This window comes from Ambystoma mexicanum, chromosome 9 (assembly GCF_040938575.1).
Source record: "Ambystoma mexicanum isolate Mex_15411 chromosome 9, UKY_AmexF1_1, whole genome shotgun sequence".
Taxonomy (NCBI): domain Eukaryota; kingdom Metazoa; phylum Chordata; class Amphibia; order Caudata; family Ambystomatidae; genus Ambystoma; species Ambystoma mexicanum.
In genome coordinates, this window is record NC_090931.1 from 609124550 (window position 1) to 609145711 (window position 21162).

Below are 21162 nucleotides of genomic sequence, written 5' to 3' on the forward strand. Positions count from 1 at the left end.
CCTGCCAAACTTAAAATTGCATGGCTGCATGTAGCAGAATGGAATATCAAGTGAATCTAAAAGCCAGAATGGGTTTATTTCACCCCCGACAGAGCACAACTTGAGATCTCTGCAAACTACCCCATGTATGGCTGTACTTCTTTCAGGCGTACACACAACCCAGAAGGGTCTGCGTGATAGTCACATGTTTGTAGTCATTGTATCTTGGTAGTTTTCATAATGTGCATATCATTTGCAAATCAACTGAAGATGTTGAACCCCTTGCAACAGATGGCCAGTCAAAGACCCTTGTTTGGGTCAGAGCTGAGAATATCACAGACATTACTGGGCTTTATTTGTGTTGGGGTCTTTCCTAGAGGCTGTGAGTGCCTTCTTTCATGGTAGGGGGCTCCATGTGGGACAGATCTCTTAATATGGATGCACAGTTCCTGGGTGCAACCGACAGACTGAGCACTGCGTATACACCCCGGCACAAAGTCGTTAAGAAGCACTTCTCAGTGATCTCACCTACTCATCTTTGGCGAGACACCATTCTACACTATATTGTGGAAATATATCACATTTGCCTTGATAAAGATCTTGAAAGGTCGAAACACGTGTTGGCACCCATTGTGATAATAAAATACCTAATGGCACTAAATTACAACGAGTGGACTATATTTTCGTCATCGTTATAGGACTCCACAGAATGTAGGACATCTTCCTAAATAATGGAATGTATGTGTCAAGTGCCAGCATTCTAGGAATCCAACACACACCCACTCTCTTAATATGGATGCACAGCTCCTGGGTGCACTTGTAACCTGTGGCAACAGCATCCAACATCCTGCATCCAGAGAAAGGAAAACGTCTCAGCAAGGTGTGTGCTTACTCCGGTCCTCAGCCTCCACTAGCGCCAATGGAACGCGCACACACCAGATAACTGTTTTTTTTACCTAATGGTGTAAACCAAACTACCGATACAGCCTGCGTGCTGGTTGGGTGGTGGTTCCTATGCCGTTCTGTCTTCTATTCCCTGAGAGGATTGTGTGTGACCCTTTTAAATCAGGCCCATATTGAAATATTTTGGAACACAGGGCACAGACAACTTTTGGGACCACTCAAATCAAAAAATGAAGGGACCTCATGGCTCTTTGATCTCATCCACTACCATTCCAATAACGGGATCACAACCCATAGCTTGAAACGTGGCCCTGGTAGCATTTAAAACTCCCAGAGGAATCCCCTCGAAGTCCCCTTTACCCTTTCAATATACCTGAAATTAAAATAATCAACAAGTGGCAATTCAAGGCAGGCAGCATTAGCTGTCCATGATGTACTTATGTTCTAGCATGCATGCAAGACACAGATCAGTAGCCATGTGACAAAGGTACACATACCCCAGCATGGGTACAAACCTCAGATTTACCGCCTCACAGAACGTACAGCTGGTGAAGCATTCATGAAGGAGACCGCTTGGGCGCCTCGAGAAGTGCATGCATGTCACAGCACAGAGGCTGCCGATTAGAAATGACAAGTCAGGTGCATGTGCCCAATCAGAGACTGCGATGAAAAGAGGGCATGTTTGTTTTAGGAGTGTTGCCATGGGTACGACGAGAAGCAAATAGTGCAATATACCAATGTCCACTATTGTTATGAATGAGGCAACAGTATAGGCATTTAAACCATGTGTAGCTTTTTTAAAGAGTGCATACTGAGATGTTAAATATTTGTAGGGGCTGAACATGTCTAAATATTGGGGACTGCCAACGGTCACAGGTTAGGCACTGTGTGATTAAATGTGTTCAGATTAAATGGGATGACGAAGATAACACAGTTTAGCCAAATCTGCAATGTTGTCACTTGAGTGTATTGTTTCCCAATTCTTGTCATACAGTTATATGCAATTATTTGTGAATGCTTCGCTTTTATTCACTTAAAATAATACTCTGTTTTGTAAACCTGACTTGAAAAGTATACAAGTTACAAGCTAGGCCAAAAGACACGATATGTTTAAAAAATACGTGAAGAAATATTCCATGCAAAAGTAGAATAATTGCAGCTTTAAATATTCCATCATTAATGGAAGTCTAATCCTCATTGATGTAAATTTAAGATGTCATCTTGATTATCTACTGTATATTATACATTTAAATGCACCCTGCAAAAAAAAGGTTTGTGATAGTTACACCTGCATATAGTAATTGTTCGACACAGACTTGTATATTGTTATCAATGGTGTGAAGAACATTTCAAATTGTGAAAAAAAGCACACTGTGTTTGTGTGAAATGAGCAGACCGTCAAATAAGCTTGCTGGAGCCTGTGACATTTGGCTCACCCTCTCCTGTCCTTCCACTCAAATCACCTACATAAAAAAATAGCAGGCAATGGCCTAAAAAAGGCCCACAAAATGTGAGAAGACGTCCCTTGCCACTGAAAACAGCACAGTGCTATAAAGTGAGATAAGATGATCTGTCCAGGATCCCAGTAACATCTGGTGGAAATGCTGGGATTGGGTCTTGACACGTTAGCTCCCCTGTCTCTAATTTGGCTACCTGATAACCTCTCCTGACAGCACAGTATGCTCTTCATTGGGGGTGGCTACCCAGTTTTTTCAAACCTTGTTTGGAGGGACCGACATTGATGCTATGTACTTTTTAGAACTGTCATTTTCTGGAGCATCTTTGTTGCTTTGTAGCCCAGTAGGTGTTAGTATCAGCATCATTTATATACTCAAGAGTATCAACCTCCGACCTTTGGCCCAGGTCCCCTCCACTGCCCTTCTCCTTACCCCAGAAGCTTGCTGTCTCCAGAGCTATGGTTCTCTCTCTAGGCAGGACTATTGCAAGAGCCTCTTTCTAAATCTGCCTGCTTCTACTCTCCACACTCTGCAATTTATCCAGAACAGGACTGCAAGACTTGTCTTTGGCCTCAAACCCAGGGATCGTATCTCTCCAGGACTGAAATCTCTACACTGGCTCCCAGTGGCTGTGAGGATTAAGTTCAAAACCCTCTGCATTGTCCACAAGGCCTTCTGGGGCCTCAATACCTTCAACTCTCTCTTCCTAAATATCTTCCTTCTCGAGCTCTTCGCTCATCCGCCTCCAACTCCCTCAGGGTCAGCCGCTTCTCCAAACAACGAGTTGGTGGTAGATCTCTTTCTTCGGCTGGGGCCTGCCTCTGGAACAGCCTCCCTGAAACTTGAGGAGAATCATCTCCGGTTCCAGAAGCACCTCAAAACCTTTCTCTTTGCTTCTGCTTTCTCTCCTCCTCTCCCCTGCTGAATTCCTGGCTGAAACTGCACTGGTTACCTGGCCACCCTCTGATCTCGGGCCCAGGTCCCCTCCCCTGCCAGTAGCACTCCTGCACTGCCTTCCGGACAAACCCTGCACTTGGGGACTGTCTTCTGTATCCCTTCATGCCCGATTGCAGTACTTGACACCCGATGTCTGCACTTACCCTTGCACTTGCCACCAGCTGGCCACACTTTTACCTAGTGTTATTTATTCTACTATCCCACGTACTCCACCCTCCTCCTTAACCCCCCCCGCACTTTTCCCTTCCTCCTTCCCATGCACTTGCGGGATCTGAATGACACCTGGCCTAGTAGGATCTTTGTCTTCCCTCTGTTCCCCCTCCCTTGCCTCGTCGCGCCTTGATACACTTGTTTATAGGCGCGTTATAAATGCCATATCATAGAGAAAAGAAATGACAACGCTGCCTTCTAGGGATTTGGAACTCTGATCTGGCATATAAACACAGAACTCTGCAGAAAGTGCTCGACACACTGAGCAACCTTCTGAAACTCCTCACTATGCATAACACATTTGGTTGTTTCATGTGATCAATATATTCTTCAAAATAATGTGAAACAGCAACAAAATGTGTGCTATGTTGGACGCATACACTGTATGCACTACAGTGAATACAGACTACAGTCAATTCAGACATTAGATAACAACAGCCAGACAGATCCCTGGGGCTCCAGCAACACACACTATACAGCATCATAAGATGTATTTTATTTAAATAAAAAATGTGCACTTCTTTATGTCTGGTAACTGGTTGGAGCCCAGAGTTGTAAGTGTATTCACTTTGTGGGTAAGGGGCTCTGATGGGGGAGGCACCCTCCCAGTGCTCTATGGTATTCACTTAGAACACCGCGATCAGTCTTCCAGTTAACTCATGAACTGGGTAGACTCCCTCACGACAGGGGTGGACGGAGAACCAAAAGAGGCCCTGGAAATAATGTTCAAAGTGGCCCTATGTTACACATTTTCAGAAAGCCTAACCATTTTTCCATGAGAAAATTTGGAAATAAAAGGGGTTACCAGACACAAGAGGCCCAGGGTTCAGATGCCTACCAGGAAATCTCCAGAGTTCCCTATAGGTTAGCCTACCCTTGCCGCTTGGCACCCTTCCGCTCCCCTGTATTTATTAGCACAGCCTGGGCACTGGGAAATAAAGGGCGGGTCTTGCCCCTCAGTCCGGAGCCCTTCTAAGCCACTAGAGGGAGCAAGAAATAAAATCTTGTAGGTAGAAAGAATCCTGCCAGTCACCTCCGCCTGTGGCCTTGTTCTGGTCACAGAACTTCTCAATAACTTGCAATGTGCTTAAAGGGTGCAGCCGCCAGTACCTCATGTCAAATATCTTCTTTTAACCCTATCAGGCTATATCATACATTTTAACGAACTCACTTCATATTTTTCTCATCGGCACTTTTTTTGCAATGTGCACTCATTCTCCGCTGTGGAGCAGAGGCCTGTTTTGCCTCTGCGTGTGCTTGAGCTTTTTTGAAGTCCACTCATCTGCTTTTCATTTTGTTAATTTTTACCTCAAGTCCTACCAGTTGTTTTTCCCGCCTGTTTATTTATATTCTGAGTTTTTTGTCTCACCCTTTCTTCTTGTGACTGTGTTTTAAAGACACCCATAAGGCCTCGTTTAAATTTAAATGATTGCATGGTTTTATTTTAAAAATGTATATGCGGTCTTTGATCATTTCAATGGGATTGCTAGATTGCCACATACTCTTCATTTTTAATCCAGGTAGACATTTGACAATACGAGCACCCATATTGTAAACAGGCATTGGCAATGCCAACCGTTTTGGCTTTTGTATAGGCATGGGAAAGGCACTTGCAAGGCACTGCCATAGTGGTACTAACTGTCCATTGATGGTAGCAACTGCAAAACTGTAAGCACCTGGGCACAAAATAGCACTGCCTGGCAAATGCCTAGTACATATACTCAAGCCAAAACCGTTGGCTTTGCCAATGATTGTTTTTGAATAGGACTTCACTGAAGGACACTGACATGAAATGTCGAAATGAATTTGTCGAAAACTCAAGCTTGAAGATACTGCTTTCCCCATTTGTGTAAGCCACGTGGTTCCCTAAATAATTCCCCTGTCTCTCTTTTTAGGCTCCCCTTTGAATCTCGTCGTCTTCGTAATTGTAATTGGTTATTTACAACACGCTGAATACCCAGAGGTTTCTAAGTGCGGACCCGGGCATCGAACCTGGGGTTGTCTTGCTTCCAAGGCGAGCGCATTCCCCCGAGCTATCCTCCCGAGACTTGCCACTTTCTTTGTATTGTCTTTAAGTGCATTCACAACCTGTCCCCCTGTATCTGTCCTCGCTTGTTTCTCTCTATAGACCATCTCGCTCCCTATGTTCCTAACGTCGCGTTGTGCGATCAGTTCCTAAACCTCCCTGTGTCCAGTCTGGCTTTCGTTCCTTAGCTCCTAAACATTGGAACAAGTCGCCCCTTTCTCTTAGTTAGACTTCTTCTTGCTCCACTTTCCCTCTGCAGCCCTGCAGCTTAAGCACCATTCCCCTTCACTCCCTCAACCTTAACTTGTCAGCCTCGCCATTAGTTATGCTGTGCCTGTTTCCCCGCCCCATGTACAGCGCTGTGGCGAATGCTCTACATACATTCATTTGTATATATATACATTTATGTGGGAGCTTGGAGGGGAGTTCCCATGAAAAGAAAAGAATGTGCAGATTTTGTAAGTTGGCGATCGAGACTTCCGGGCATTTATTAACAGCCTCTGGAAAATTGGAGGATGGTATATAAAAGGCTATGAGGATTTGGTCCACAATAGGAGGAGGATTTCATCTGAACAATTTTGGTCAACAATCTACATGGCAGAACCGTTGTCGTGTGTGGGAGCAGCTTTCTATGTTTGGAAAAGAATCCTCCTAGAATGGGGAAAACTGAATTTGGAGATCTAAAAAGGGGAACCTAGATGAAGAATTATGTGTCTGTTCACATGGAGCTGCCGAGAGAGGGGCTTTTGTCATGCGACACAAACTGGTATGAAATATTCTACTTTTACTTTTATATTTTCAGATTTGATATTTTGGTATGTTTTAAAGAAGAATTAAGGAAGGAAATATTAGATATCAATTGGAATGATGTTTCATAGGTGGATGTAATGAATTATGCCAATTTTAATGGTTTTAACATGTTATAACATGTTGTAAGATGTTGTTATATGCTGTATTTGTAATTAGTATGGTCACAAATTGTTACTTGAATGTAAGAATGGTAATCTGTTTCTTGTATAAGTGTTTTAGGTTTTAATTAACCAAATACACTATAATAAATTATTTTAAAAAATATATAAATTCAATAAAAATACAAACTGCAAATGCTGATTGGCTGCTGCATGTCAGGTGGTCGCTAAATTTCAGGGGACATTCTGAAAGTGTTAATCCTTGATTCATGGTCGAAATGCTGGTGCATATCATTTCCAGTACAAAAATGTTTTGTATAATGGATATGTTTTAACTAACATTACACATTTTGATTAAAATTGATGATTTCTTTTTTTAAATCATGTGATTCAATCATTCATCAATTTGATCTAGCTCCCAGACTAAACTGGCATAGATTATGCCGTCACAGGCAATCTAACTACACATGAATGTTGCAAGCTGGCACACTAGTGTCGCGGAACCTCAACAGGCCGCCAAATAGGCAATCAGGCATCTGCCTAATAATGATATTCTGAACCGCATTGATTCTGTGTTGCACAGCGATCCAACACATTGGCGCATTGCATTAATTAGGATGAGAACTGAATTATAAAATTGAAAAACCTGAAGAAGACCATAGCAGGCTGAAACATGTGTCGGCTGACACATTGTGAATAAAATCGTGAAAATCACAAAATATCTGTGATGTAAATTGTATGACTATTACTGGCACGGGTTGAGAGTGAAAAACACATCTTTGCTTCTTTGAATCATTTTGGAACCCTTGCCTGAGTTCCTAAGCATCATTCTCCTTGCAGCCTCGAGCCTTCTTTTTGATAAGCTGAACAAAGGAGGAGAGCTCAGACCCAGAAAAGGCCCCCACCATTTTCTGTGTCCAGTACACATTGACTATAGACTTACCACTGATAATGACCCTCAGTTATCACACACGCACCACCACAACCATAAACCCCACTGTTCCCTTGTGTCTTGCCCTCAAAACGTGTTTGCATTCTTTTCCCTCCCTCTTTCTTGCCACTATATCCTGTCCCCAACATGTCTGTCCTACCTCCTAGTCAAGCACATGCGGGCTCCATTCTTCCCTACACTCAGACCAAAGTCCGAGAACACCAAGGTGGGTTCACAATACGCCTAATTGGTCGGACAAGTTTCAGGCACTCTAAGAACACTACAGTGAAGAAGGGGGCAGTAAAAATGCTGTACAACATAACATTTAAATCATGATTTACATACATTTGATTGAAATTGTCTTTGAGTAATATTCTAAGGCATTTGCTGTTCCCTTGAAAAAACAGTGAGGCGCCCACTGGTGACTGAAGCCCTTGAACAAGTCATTTTGCAGTAGAAAATGAACATTGCACTGACTTTGCCCTGCAAAATTACACTTTGCACAGTTCCATGAATAAGGGTTTGTGTCGGCAGTGCCAAGTCACTTTTCAGCAGTGCAAAGTCACTTTGAACCGTGCAAAAAATCCCATGAATCCGGCCCAAAATATTAGAAGGATCTTTTGTTACGAGTAATCCCAGAATCCACAATGATTCAAGGCTTTCATTCCCCTCCTTTTCAATAGTCCATGCCATAAATTCTCTCTTACTGATTTAAAACTGTGGCATTGTGCCCCCTGGGGGTGTGGTGCATTTTTGGGAGTATTTCCGTTGCCGCCTCTTGTTTTGGGGATAACGGAATTTAGGCAACTGTCCATCCCCACCGAACTCTGGCTGTAACCGGTAAACAAGTATGGCAGTAATTCCCAGACAAAGATTGACGCCCATTGCCCCATTTGCATTCAGTTTGAAAGCCTGCAGCTTAGACAAGAGTACCATGTACACATTTTGCCAGCTAAATGTAAAATTGTGTTTCTTAAGACCTGCTATATCTTCATTTTTGTGAATTTTCAAATTGAGGTTTTCAGTATCTGCGGCAGAGGACAACCCTTTTTCTGCCCCTTTTCATTTTAAATTCTCCAGAAAATAAATGTGTAATGGCCTCCCTGGATTGTACGTCCGAGAGTTGGGCCCATAAAATAGAATTCTGAAAGTCCTGCCAATGTCTGTGGCACTACCCACAGGATGAGGCAACGGGCCCTATAAAAGGTGCTTTCCACGTTGCAAATCCAAATTACTGTTATGTTATGTTATGGTACTTGGCATTTATATAGCGCCTTATGTATCATTGGTATGACCTCAGAGCACTGGTAGATTGAACGCCCTCGGGAACCGCAGTTCAGGTCAGTAGAGAGAGAGAGAGAGAGAGTGTCGTATGGTGCGTGGGCGCACCGTATATGTGTGCAGCTGGTGTGGTTGTTGCATGATAGCCGCTTCTTAGCAGTAGGTGTGGTGCTGAGGAGATCAGTTGGATGTGTTCAGTCTGGAGGGTGGACACCCAGACTGAGTTCTGGCTGCGTTAGGCCTGAGGAGACGCCTACTAAGGAGAGTACTTGTGCAGTCTACAATGGTGCACACTGCAGATTTCATAGGTCGGCTTATTTGGGGGTTGAAACCCTATTGATGTTTAGGAATTCATGATTCCATTATTGTGGCTGGCCTATTCCCTAGATGTTTCCTAAAGATCTTTAAGCCAACATTTAGGAAGCCAAGTACCCTGTCTGGCAGACATGATTCTGGATCTTTGCCTTCTTTCGCATACAGTTTACCCCCCCCCCACCCCCACCCCCCCACGAGTCTTTTCTAGATGCGGGTATTAACCCCTTGTTTTGTACCCGGAACAACACAGCGGTTACCAGATATTTGGTCGAAAAAAATTGGTCGACCAGACAAATGGTCGAACCAATTTGGTCGAAAACCAAATGGTCGAATGTTTGAATTTTTTTATTTTCACTCCTTTTTTTGGGGGGGGGGTCCCCCCCAACCCCCTTTTTTTTCTAAAACCCCCTTTTTTTTAAAACGAAAACCCGAAAAATAAATATATAATTAAAAAAAAACATTCAACCATTTGGTTTTCGACCAAATTTGCGTCGACCAAATGTCATTCGACCAGTTTTAATTCGACCAAATGACTGGACACCCAACAGAGCAAGGGAACTATCCCAGGAATAATGGTTTTGTACAATAAAATCTCTCCCAGGAGGCCCCCCAGCCCAATGGCTATGCCAATTGCTACGCCTTTCATGGCCTTTCATGTCTCTTGATCTGCAATTGCAAAATGTGGTGGAGACGCTCAGCCTTTAGTTCATTTTTGCAATTTGGGTTGATCCACATATCACCGGGTCTGGGCTTCCGGTGGAGCAATGTCTCCGTCTCACAGCTCGGTGTAGTGCGTCATTTAAGCATGGATGGTTCAGGCCGCGGTCTGCAGACTTTGGCTCTCCTGATGTTCTGGAGTACATCTCCCATGATACCCAGTCAATATAATCAATTGTGTGGGATCATGCGAGTTGTAGTGAAAAGCATCTGGAGAGCACAGGTTGCGGACTCCTGGTTTAAACATACTTTATTTATTTATTTTATTTATACCACACGCAAGACAAAGCCCAGAGGCATGGGGCTCCAACAAAGACAATACAACAAAAAACATAAATCAGAAAAGACTCATGGAAGATACCGGGGTCGGGCTGGCGTATAGGACAATACCTGGCGGGCGGCCCAACATTCTAGTGTGGGACATTTTTCTGGCCCAAAGTGGGTCAGTTTACAGGGTTACTGCACTAGTTTTAACCAATGGTACTAACTAAAAGGCTTTCAAAAGCAGAATTTGCAACCTGTAGTACTCAAACAGCCTGTACCAAAAAGTAACGAATTGCACTTTGCGCCTGTGAGACACTTTTTAATTGGTTCCCAGGTCGAGTTAATGTCCCAGTACGAGACTGGGCGCATCCACTGCTGTTTCTTTCAGAGGCTGTTTGCAGGGCTTACAATACCATTGGTGCCCTTAACAATGTGGGTGGCTTCAGCCTGACTGGCATTGCCCAAAGAAGGAGCTCTGGCATCTGGGTTCTGAGTATTTCCGCTCAGATTCCTCAGAGAAAAGGTATTTTAGAAGCTGACCAGAAACCACGGGGTATTTTCAGCATAGCGCTTCTATTCCTATGAGTGGGGCGCTGTGGTCTGTGGGCGCAGCACCTCGAGTGAAGTGTGGTCTGTGCAGAGGTCAAAGCGGGCGGGAAGGACATTCCTTTACTTTTCGGTGTAATCCGGCATCGTTCCTTTACCTTACCTGGCCTGGGGCACCATTCTACGATGGCAAACTAGGGATTCGAACCTGTGCCCTGCTGGTAGCACACTGGTGCCACATTTTGCTGAGCTATCCTGCATGCTGGAATGTGTTTGTTCAGTACAATAGACTGCTTGGGACATAAGCTAAATTCCCTAGTCGTGGGAAAGCGCCACGAGGCACTGATCTTTTGTCTTCTCCAATTAAACATGAATTGCTGCAGGCAAAGCCAGATACGTCATTTCACCACAATTCCAGGGGTAGCGGAAGTGACATCACAAGACCCTTGAACTCTGATGACATCACATGAAGTGATGTCATTTGGCCCCACCCCGAAGTGACATCATGGGAAGCGATGGAACACGACCTTTCACCCCTTGACAAAACAGGAAGTGGCATCACATAGCATTGTTTCTAGGTACACTACGAAAAATATGGTTACGATACCACTGTTATGTGATATACAGTTCCTACAAAATTGGATCACCATATGCATCGTTAATATTAGCACATATAGGCCCATTTACCAAATTACTGTGTGTGCAAGCAGACGTCCAAGCCCAAACGATAATGATGTGTTATTATATAGCACTTACGCTGAAGCGCTTCATATAGAACAAATATACGTACAATATCACTCAACCTGTGTTGGCATTCATTTATCAATCTCAGCAGAATAAAAAGCTGAGTTGACCTTGCCGGCTGCCGAACATGCAACCTGCAGATAACACGCATATTGCAGCAGCGAGCGCTCAACCCACTGAATTATCTTGATGGCTATAGCTACCAGAAAACCAGCCACTCCAGAAACAAAGAGCCACATGCTGCTGGCCACAGCCCAGGAGCCTCAATTTAATAAAAAAAAATATATACATATATATTTTTTTAGGGGTAGCAAGGGAGACCTCAAGGGTCGCAGTTGCAACCCCTGGTGACCACTAAATGATGTCCCTGGGCACAGCTATCTGTAAAGGTAATGGTAGGGGGGTGTGCTATAGTCCTGAGCATGTCGGGTAAGAGTTGCAGATGGTGGGCGATTGGAAAGGGGAGGGTGTATAAGGTTGCTTGCTGTGGGGGACAATGACCGAAACTAATGCCGGTCGTTTAAATGTAATTTTTTTCACTGGGTTTTCTGCAGGACAGCGTTATGGGGTGGAGTGGGGGAAAGGCTGGATCCAGATATGTGGTTTGAATTGGGAGGACTGGGGATGAGAATGGAGCCGGTGGTGAACGGAGGGGAAGAGGGGAACTAGTAACCCCTGCTGTGGGTCTGCAGTGAGCATGCACATTGTCCTAGTGTGACTGGGGCAAGGGCTGCGAGTTCCACTTGTGGCATCACAAACAGAACAGAAGTGTGGACTCCCAGGAGTCAAATGTCTGGCTCCCTGGTCCCTATTTTGCAGAGACGTGTGGTCATCCCCCACGCCCGCGTGGGCTTTGTAGGCCCAAAGGTCAGCAGGTACATTGGTGATTTTTAACATTGACCAACCTGTTGGTGTTTCTAAAGGGTTGCTTTGTTTGTTTGTTTATTTCTAATGCGCACCAGACACAAGGGTATCAGGGCTCAGCAGCAAGACAGTGCAAAGCTTACAGTGTTACAGGGTTTCTAAAGGGCCAGTAAGATTGTAGCAGAGTGCCTCTGTCGCATTTCAGGCAGGCAAGCATGATAAGCGACGGCATCTGCCCTAACCCCCCAGGCTGTCCAGAGGTTGGAGAAGCAGGAAGTGTCTACATTGCCCAACAGCCTGTTAGCCACTGCTGCCCTCTCCTGGCTGCTGCAAGCCTGGTTTTAGTGGTCCTCTTTCGATGGTGGTTTCTTTGAAGCTGGCATCCTCTCCAGTTTGCCTGGTCTACACGGACCCTACCTAACACCTGGCTCTGCAAACATCATACCATGCTAAGAATTAAGCTGTTAAGTTATCTCAGAGGGTTAAGTGCACGCTGCTTCTATCTGTGTGTGGTCTGCAGGCTATCAGGTAATATTTTCTCCATACATATAGTCACCGGGAAACGGCATAGGCAAAATTATATATGGGGAGAATATATGGGGAAAATGTGAGCGGCGTTTGTAGTGGTGTCCCCCGCTCCTTTAAAAAAAAATGCCAGGGTTTGGGGGGATTTAGGAGGTGGGGGTTGTCCCCTGCATGTTCCATATGATAAGGTCCCCGCAAAAAAATTGCGACATTCTTGCATGGCAACATTTTTGCGGGAACATTATAACATGGAACCATTTCCTCACACTGTTCCCAGTGCCAGCTTAGTGCGCAAATATGTCTCCCAGGCTGGTGTAAGGGGTCAGAGAATATGGCGAGTTGGGCTACGACGGACACCGCCCATTCAATCTTCGGCCTCTCTGCCTAGGAGCCTCCTGGCCTAATGCACACAACCTTATCCCCCAGAAGTCCTCTGGGCAGGACCGCTGCCTTCTGTTCTCATTTAAGTCTTAAACACATTTCAACATTTGAGCAGCTGAACAGATTAAACACATCTGCGGGAGGGGCGCGGCTGTTAGCAGGACCATAATTAAACGAGCTCAGAATGTCTTAAAAAAATATATAATGAAAACCAAACGGAATCCGAGGGAGGGAAATGCATTCTCGCCCACTGTGCCCGCAGTTCTTTCTGGGAGAAGGGAGGTGCAAAATATTGGGTGAGTGAGAGTGCCACCGGAAGCTGGGAGAGGGGAAACTTCACGCCATGGCGCCTCCTTTTAGCACGCCGATAGCGTGCCTATGGATCAGGAGGAAAGCCGCGACCACGCTGTCTCACCTGTGGTGGGCAGCGGTTTCCGGCGTGACGTCCCGCAAAGCACTCCTGAGTTCTTGAACGGAGCACGTCTTCACTTTATGGCGCTGTTTACCGGCGGAGCGGTAAGAAGCAGGTTCTAACAGGACGTTGCCGTGGCAACTTAATCATTAACGCAACATAAAATGCAAGGTTACTGTGCGCGGTTTTCTGGTAAGTTGCATGATTTCTGTACGGGCGGCCTTCGGGACTGTACGCCCGGTCACGGACGTAGACACGCGGGACGGTGCCGCTGTGCTGTTTCTTGCTACGCGGGTGTCTTACACTCAGGTCACTAAGATGTGGCGGACTTGCAGATAAAAAGGGGCGTGCAACTTTGCATGGGAGGAAAAGCGCCAACTGAGCACAGAAAGCCAATCGCATTTGGAGCGGCAGAAAAGGGGGACCATGCCCCCCCCCCCGCACCAAGCGCCTACCTCCGGGGTCAGTGCTAGAACCAAAAACAGTTCACATTGGGTAACTTTGTGTCAAATTGTCACGTGGTTTGTAGCGAGGCAATAATAATACAAATAACACAAATCTCTTCTCATAAAGCGCTTTTCTTCCGGATACCTACAGCTTCTTGGCGCTGCAATAACAGTCAGCTGCTACTATTACCCCAATTGAGAGCACCCTATTTATCGACCTCGAAAGGTTGAAAGGCTAAGGGCCTGATTCTAAGCTCCTTGCAAAACAAGAAGAGCGCTATTCCGTGATGGAAAGACACTTTTCGTAGTTGCTCCTTATATGTCGCGTCTAGAAACACTCGTGTACAGGCGCGTTATAAATGACTTATCATATCATATGTGCCTACAGTCATAAAGATACAAGGAGAAAAAAAAGCGGCGTCCTATCACAAAAATGACACTTTTATTGTGCGTGGAGATCAAAATCAGGCCCATGGTTGGCCGTGCACTGATATGATAAGTCATTTATAACGCACCTGTACACAGGTGTTTCTAGGCACGAGAAACTTGTCAAATGCAGGTCCGCCCCGTCTGAGAGGCGAGCTCTTAACCCCTGGGTTAGTCACTCATTGTAGCAGCCTAGGATAGCATGTACTGCCCCCTGAAAGCTGATGGTGTCCGAGCCGCTGTAAGTGCATTAACCTGACGATCTATTTACTTGGGATAGGATTTATATTTTACCACTGGTCTCAGTAAGCTCATGTTCCAATGCGCTGTAATGTGAATGAAAGGCGTAAAGGCCTTGCGTAAGGTGTTATCCCTCCCATTGACGCCACAGCTCATTTTCAGTCATGTGTATGGTGGAGAGGATGGGCGGAACGGAACTTGCTTTTCTGCCGCCTTCCTTCCTCTCCACCATACAAATGCTCTAGCATTTGGGCGCAAATGTTGGAGATCCCTATGGGCTCCACCGGCTTTATGCACCAGCGTAAAACAGGCGGACCATATAGGGATCCATTGTACATGCTGGCAGCGTGCACAAAAACAATGAAATGCTGCCTGACATGCCATGCGTGTATGGTAAGCAGCAATCACAATTAAAAGTAAACAATGCCTGTCATGCGTGTATGGTAAGCAGTGTTTACTCACTATGCATGCAGAGTGCAAAAGCGGACGGCAAAAGGTGGAGTTCACGTGCGTATGCTGCGTTTCGCCCTGCACGTTTGCACTTCATCGTGCAAATGCTGGAAATGTGTCCGCCAGGACCTGGCTATGCCTGAGTGCAAACGTACGAGGTTCCCGCCGTCAAAATACATATTGGAGCAAAATGAGCTACTAAATGTTCCCATGGCTTACACGTTTATAATACAAGGCATAGAAGGTTCGTCCCTCTCTGCTATTAAATATTGTGTTGTAATGTATTCCTCACCCTCGCTCCCTACCCGCCCTGTGGGTGCTTTGAAACAGTATTTTCTTATTGTATAAGTGCCTAACAAGCCAACAATAAATAATTAATAATGACCGCCTGTCGCTAAGGCAATACCGCTAAACATGGTCTGTCCTCGGTTAAATGGGATACGACTCCAGAGACACATGCAGTCCTGTCTGCCACAAAAAGTCCTTTAGTGCAGCGAGGGGTGCAAGTAGGCAAACATTTGAGGGGCTGGGAGGGGGCGCGAGGGCTACCCACTTCCAAGGTTTGGAGTGTGGCTAATTTCAGATACTGTGGGAGAGGGGCAAACTTACTTGTGTCTAAAGTCTCTACATATTCTAAGGAGACTATTCCGGTGCAGCTTCAATGTTACAAGCAGTTAACCCCTCACACCTGAAACACACTCTCAAGGACTGCTGTGAGAATGAGCTGCCTGCTGTTCCCTCCATAGCAATGAAATATACACTAGTAATTGGTGGGCGCTTGTTAACTGCGCACACGGGCGCCGCTTATTGCCTGTGTCATGTTCGGCTCTGAAGTTCAGTCAGGTCAAGTCAACATAACCCCAAACATTTCGTGGTGGATGAGGGTGGGCTAAAAGCCCAATCTGCCCAATGGTCGTTGCGCCCCTGCTTGCGGCAGGCATCCTTGGGGGTCGTTCGGGCCGGGACTGCCGGAAGGATAGTGGGTCCGCAGGTCGCCCTCCCTGCTGTGGAGCGTAAGACTGGAACAATGCGAAGCCAGGCTGCAGTAACCGTTATTGGTGGCAATTAGAAAGCATTAACCTGGCTATAAGGTGGCGGCGTGAGAGCATGTTGGCAACTCGTGCGTTATGGGAATTAGCGCACAGAAACAGAGGCGACGGTTCAGCAGAACAGCCGGCCATAAAGGGAAAGAAGCGCGCGCGGCTCCGGCCCCTGCGCACAGGAGGAGCCGGAGGGGACGGCAACCAAAGAATGATGCGGCGCGTAGCCAGAGGGGAACGTCTAGGCGTGTGCGGAGGTGCTGCTCCCAGGCTCGTGATTGACGGCTGAAATGAGTGTATGCTGGGGTGCCATAACAGTGCCCAACGGCACTGGAAAGTAGAACAGTCTAAACCTAAGGATCAGGGAGTGGCACAGTTCACGCTAGTGCGCTACACGCAGCACGAAGCGCTTTCATCTATAAACCCTGGAGACAAGGTAGCGCAGTGGGTTGGGGAGACTGCTGCGCGCAACCTTAGGTCTTCGGACAGAATCCTTAGTGTATGGCTCCACTTTTCATCCATTTGAGCCTACCGAGCCACACCTGCAAAGAAACGGATGTGGTGCCTAGGACAGCCTTTTAGCGAGTTCGCGCAGGGTTGCGTGGCATAAACCAGTTGTGGCGTTGTCGCTTGGCGCGAGCATGCCAGACCGTGTTTTTGGCTAATATCAGTCTTTATTTCTTATAGTGAGAATACGCTCGTTGCTTTTCTTCTGGATTTTTTGGGGCATTTTGGCACTGGTCGTTTTTTTCCAAACATGAGAATAAAAGTTGAAAAAACGATCCTTGAATGTAAAATACGCGATGTGGTTTCTGAAAGCGCGCCGCAGTCGCGGCCTCTCTCGTGGCGCTGAGCGGGAATCGGGCGGCGCTTTGCGGCACGCAACTGGGTGAGCGCGCGTTGAGGTCATAATGACAGAGGGACCCCATCTTTAGGCGGCAGACTGCGGGCTGTGCAGTCCTTTGAGCAGTGGGCTACTGGTTCAAACTGCTGGGTGGGGGGGGGGAGGTGCTGCGTTAAGCCCGAAGGCAGCTGGCATGCAGCTGCTTCCTACATGCTGGCAATCGCACGGGGTTCCCACCGCAGTCATAACACCTGTTACTTAACAACCATAGTGCCAAGAGGCCGCCAAAATGGCAGAAGTTGCGCTATACTAAACCGCTTCACACTACGCTACATGGTCTGGTGAAGAGGCTTGCATAGCGCATAAAATCATCTTGCAAAAACCATCTTGGCGTTACCAAAGTCCCCTAAATACCCGAGCCAAGGTATAGAGCGGTAAACATAACATTAATGCCGAGAAAGGGAGAAATAGCATACGGGGCGGTAGCCTGAGCGGTGGCGCATGCGCGATACACGCAGGATGTGCTTTATTTTCTAAAGCTCATCCAAGTGCTTCCAATATGGGTTATGGACCGAAAACCATGGACTGCGCTTTTGATTTTCGCCAGAGGGACAACAATCCTACTCGTAACTTGTCTATGGGCAAGCAGCAGAGTGAGGGAAGGGAGCCAACCCCCTTTCGGAGAGATGGGAGCGGCGAGGGAGTTTTCACCCCAAGAATGTATGTGAAACAATGGGCTGAAACAGTTCACTTTACAACCCAGTTCTCAAAAGAAGAGGGGGGAAAAAGCCCTGGGATACACAAGCAATTGTGAGCACACCTTTTCCTCTGCAGTCTACGGGCTGGAATACTGGGGGGGGGGGGGGTGCGGGGTGGGGGCACAATAGTCCAACTTCCATGCAAGCCTGGATGCCCTCAGACCACTAGGCTGGTGATTTGGCGCAGTATAAAAAGATTTCTCACATAACATCAGTTCTTAGCAAGAGTCACTCAACCTGCCGGCTATCTTTCCAGCTTTGTGTCTCAGAACTCACCATACCTCTTTCAAAGAATGAAAGATCTGGGTCCCGATGCATGGAATTTATTTGCACGCTTCAAAGTGACGTTGTGCTGCTGAAAAGTGACTGCACTTCCGACACAAACCCTGATTCATGGAACTGTGCAAAGTCAATGCACAGTCATTTTTGCAGTACACAATGAACTTTGCACTGACTTTTCCTTGCAAAAATACACTTTGCACAGTTCCATGAATTAGGGCGGGTGTCCACAGTGCAAAGTCACTTTTCTGCAGTGCAAAGTCACTTTTCCGCAGGGCAAAAAAATCCCTGAATCGGGGCCCTGGTGTGGTTCCCATGGGACTTGCCAATATCGGGGACCCTCAGCAGTGTAGATCTTGCCAATGACCTCCAAATCAATGGTGCTCCATCGCCAGCAAGACTGGCACTGCCCGCCGTCTCAGAACACACATCTGTAGATATCTTTACCAGGGCAAAGCAAGGCTCCTGCCCCTGCTGGTAAAGAAGTGGGGTGCAGTAGCTCCCCGGTGTACTCAGCGAGTCTTTATTTAACCATAGCAGTGCACGAGCTGTTTGCACAAGCGGGTGCTTGTTTCCACCACTTTGAATGTGAGTTGTAAACCTAAATCTGTGCAAGACGCTGTGCCCATTGTGCCCCTGCCCACCGCATCCCGGTTTGTGTAAATCAGCCCCCAGGGTCTGCGGAGAGCCGCACGTGTTCGGCCTCCACTGCTTCAGTAAATAACCCCCGTAAGGTGCTGCACTGCTAGTTTGGCGCTATATAGAATTTCTCCTGAAGGCAGACTGACTTCCCCGAACGCATGAATGTGCGGTTCTGGGGCCAGATAAGCAAAGGTTTGCACCCGTGCTAAAAAGTGAGCAAATGCTTTGATAATACAAAATGGAGCAAACAGATTTTGCAGCAATCCTTATTATCTGAAAATGTTTGCAGGTGGGCGAAAATTATTCCGGCTTTTTTGGTACTATGTTTGCTGAATAACATACAACAAAAGGTGTCTACTACATTTCTGCTTGTGTTACGCAGCACACATCAGAAATAAAATAGCCCGCACCGGTTTTCCCCAGGTGAAAACATTTGAGATAATACCGATTAGGGCTAAGCCTTTTTGCACCATTCTCTATTAACGAGACAGTAAAATGTGTGCTAAATTCATTTTCTCAGCTTTTTTGCACAAGTGCAAATCTTTCATAACCTGCCCCCTGTTGTTTTTGCGCTATTTGCTGTTGCTGGCCTTTTCACATTGAGCGCCCGGCGCGGAACTCAGGCTGAGACGAGTTGCGCTGGCTGATGCGCCGGCCCCCAGTGGCCAGGGTGGGAACGACGCCAAGCAGAACATCGCGGACAGGAAGAACGGTGCACAGTTTCCAACTGCAACATTATATGCCGATGCTTTAGTTTTAGAAAAAGCAGTGTCGATAAATAGGATTTGTTTTAAAGACGATGAGCTTAGCAGTTGTTTTATATGATCTGGGCCTAGTTTACAAAAGCGTTTTACAATGGCGCAATCCCACCGGAAAAAACGCTGTAAATCGGTGTGTTTTGTGAAAAGCGCCACTTTTAGTTTTGCGCACAATATGAAACAACACTCAGTGAAGGGTGGTTAGAATTTGGGTCCGTCGACCGGTTCTAGGGCCAAATTTTCAACCAGCACGTTTGTCAATGTCTTCTCTTTTCCTCTGACGCGAAGTGCCTTTACGACAAGCAGCCAGCCCAGTTCCCAAAGCCCCAGAGCCGGCCTTGTCTCGCCATGACCCCGACACTGCCTCCACGAGCAGGGAGATCTTACAGAGTTTCACTATATAGGGCCCGATTCATGGAATTGTTTGCACGGTTCAAAGTGACTTTGCACTGCAGAGAAGTGACTTTGCACTGCCGACACAAACCCAGATTCATGTAACTGTGCAGAGTGTATTTTTGCAGTTCAAAATGAAGTTTGCACTGCAAAAATACACTTTGCACAGTTTGATGAATCAGGTTTTGTGTTGGCAGTGTAAAGTCACTTTTTCGCAGTGCAAAGTCACATTGAACTGTGCAAAAAATTCCATGAATCGGACCCACAGCCCTTAATGGTTCACATTTTCTGTAAGTTGTCCAATGACACACTTATCTGGTGGCACTTCTTGCCGTTGCGCACCCCAGAGGCCAGATTGCAGAAACTTTGCACTGACGCAAGTGCAATATTGCACAGCAGTAGCACTCTGGACAATTTTGCACTTGCGGAAAATGCACTGAAAAAGTGATTCTTTTTTAACTCTGACAAATTTTGCCCTAGTGCTAATATCATGCAAAAGTGCAGTGTACTGGTACAAAGTGTCTGTAATATTATGTGTCCCGCCTTTTTCAGTGTAAATTCCATGTCAGGAATGAGTAGTCATGCGGTCCTGTATTCAGGGACGTCATTTCACCAAAATGCCAGGGTTAGCGGAAGTGACATTAGACCACCCTTGACCTCTGATGACATTATAGGAAGTGATGTAATTTGACCCCACCCGAAGTGACATCACAGGAAGCAATGGAACATGACCTTTCATCCCTTGACGAAACAGGAAGTGGCATCCTAACTACACTATGAACATTATGATGCAATATCACTATAATGTGATATACATTTCATACAATAATGAATCGCCATATGTTTCATCAATATCAGTGTGTATAGGTCCATATTACCAAATTGCTTTGAATGCAAGCAGACGTCCAAGGCCAAATGATAATGATGTGCTATTATATAGCACTTAAGCTAGAGAGCTTTATATAGAACAAATATACATACAATATCACCCAACCTGTGTGGTACTCATTTATCGACCTCAGAAGGATGAAAGGCTGAGTTGAGGTGTTTAGTCACAGACTAAATCAGTGACTCACCCCCCTGAAGTGTGCCTGAAATAAACCTTTAATGAGTCTAGCAATTATTGTTTCGAATTCCAGAAACACTAATTATTTGTTATTCCTATTCTTTCTTATTTGGGGTCACTGCTCAAAGTGTTACATTTGTGCAACAAACTTTTTTTTTTTTTTTTTTTTAAAGAGGCCTGAACAAGAAAGCCAGTCACTCCAGACACTCGCCACAGCCCAGGAGCTTGCATTTAAAAAAATCATAATTTAGGGGTAGCAAGGGAGACCACTTGGGGTCGCAATTGCGACCCCTAAATGACGCCCCTGCCTGTATTTTGTTTTTTTTGTTTTGCTTTTGAATTCTGGGGCGTGTAGTTTTTATTTTCCGTTGTAATGGCAGGACTATGGACGGCAGACTGT

General features: G+C 46.0%; 1 protein-coding gene across 3 annotated transcripts in view; it reads right to left on the minus strand.

Moving 5' to 3' along the window:
* Positions 1-21162, minus strand: part of SLC6A4 (solute carrier family 6 member 4) — a 438254-nt gene that overhangs the window by 373383 nt on the left and 43709 nt on the right. The window contains exon 1 of one of the 3 annotated variants that reach the window (XM_069615254.1): positions 13424-13604. The exons of the other annotated variants lie outside the window; for them this stretch is intronic. The gene's annotated coding sequence lies outside the window, so the exon portion shown is untranslated. Of the gene's footprint in view, positions 1-13423; positions 13605-21162 lie in introns of those variants that run through there. 3 annotated transcript variants of the gene reach the window in all.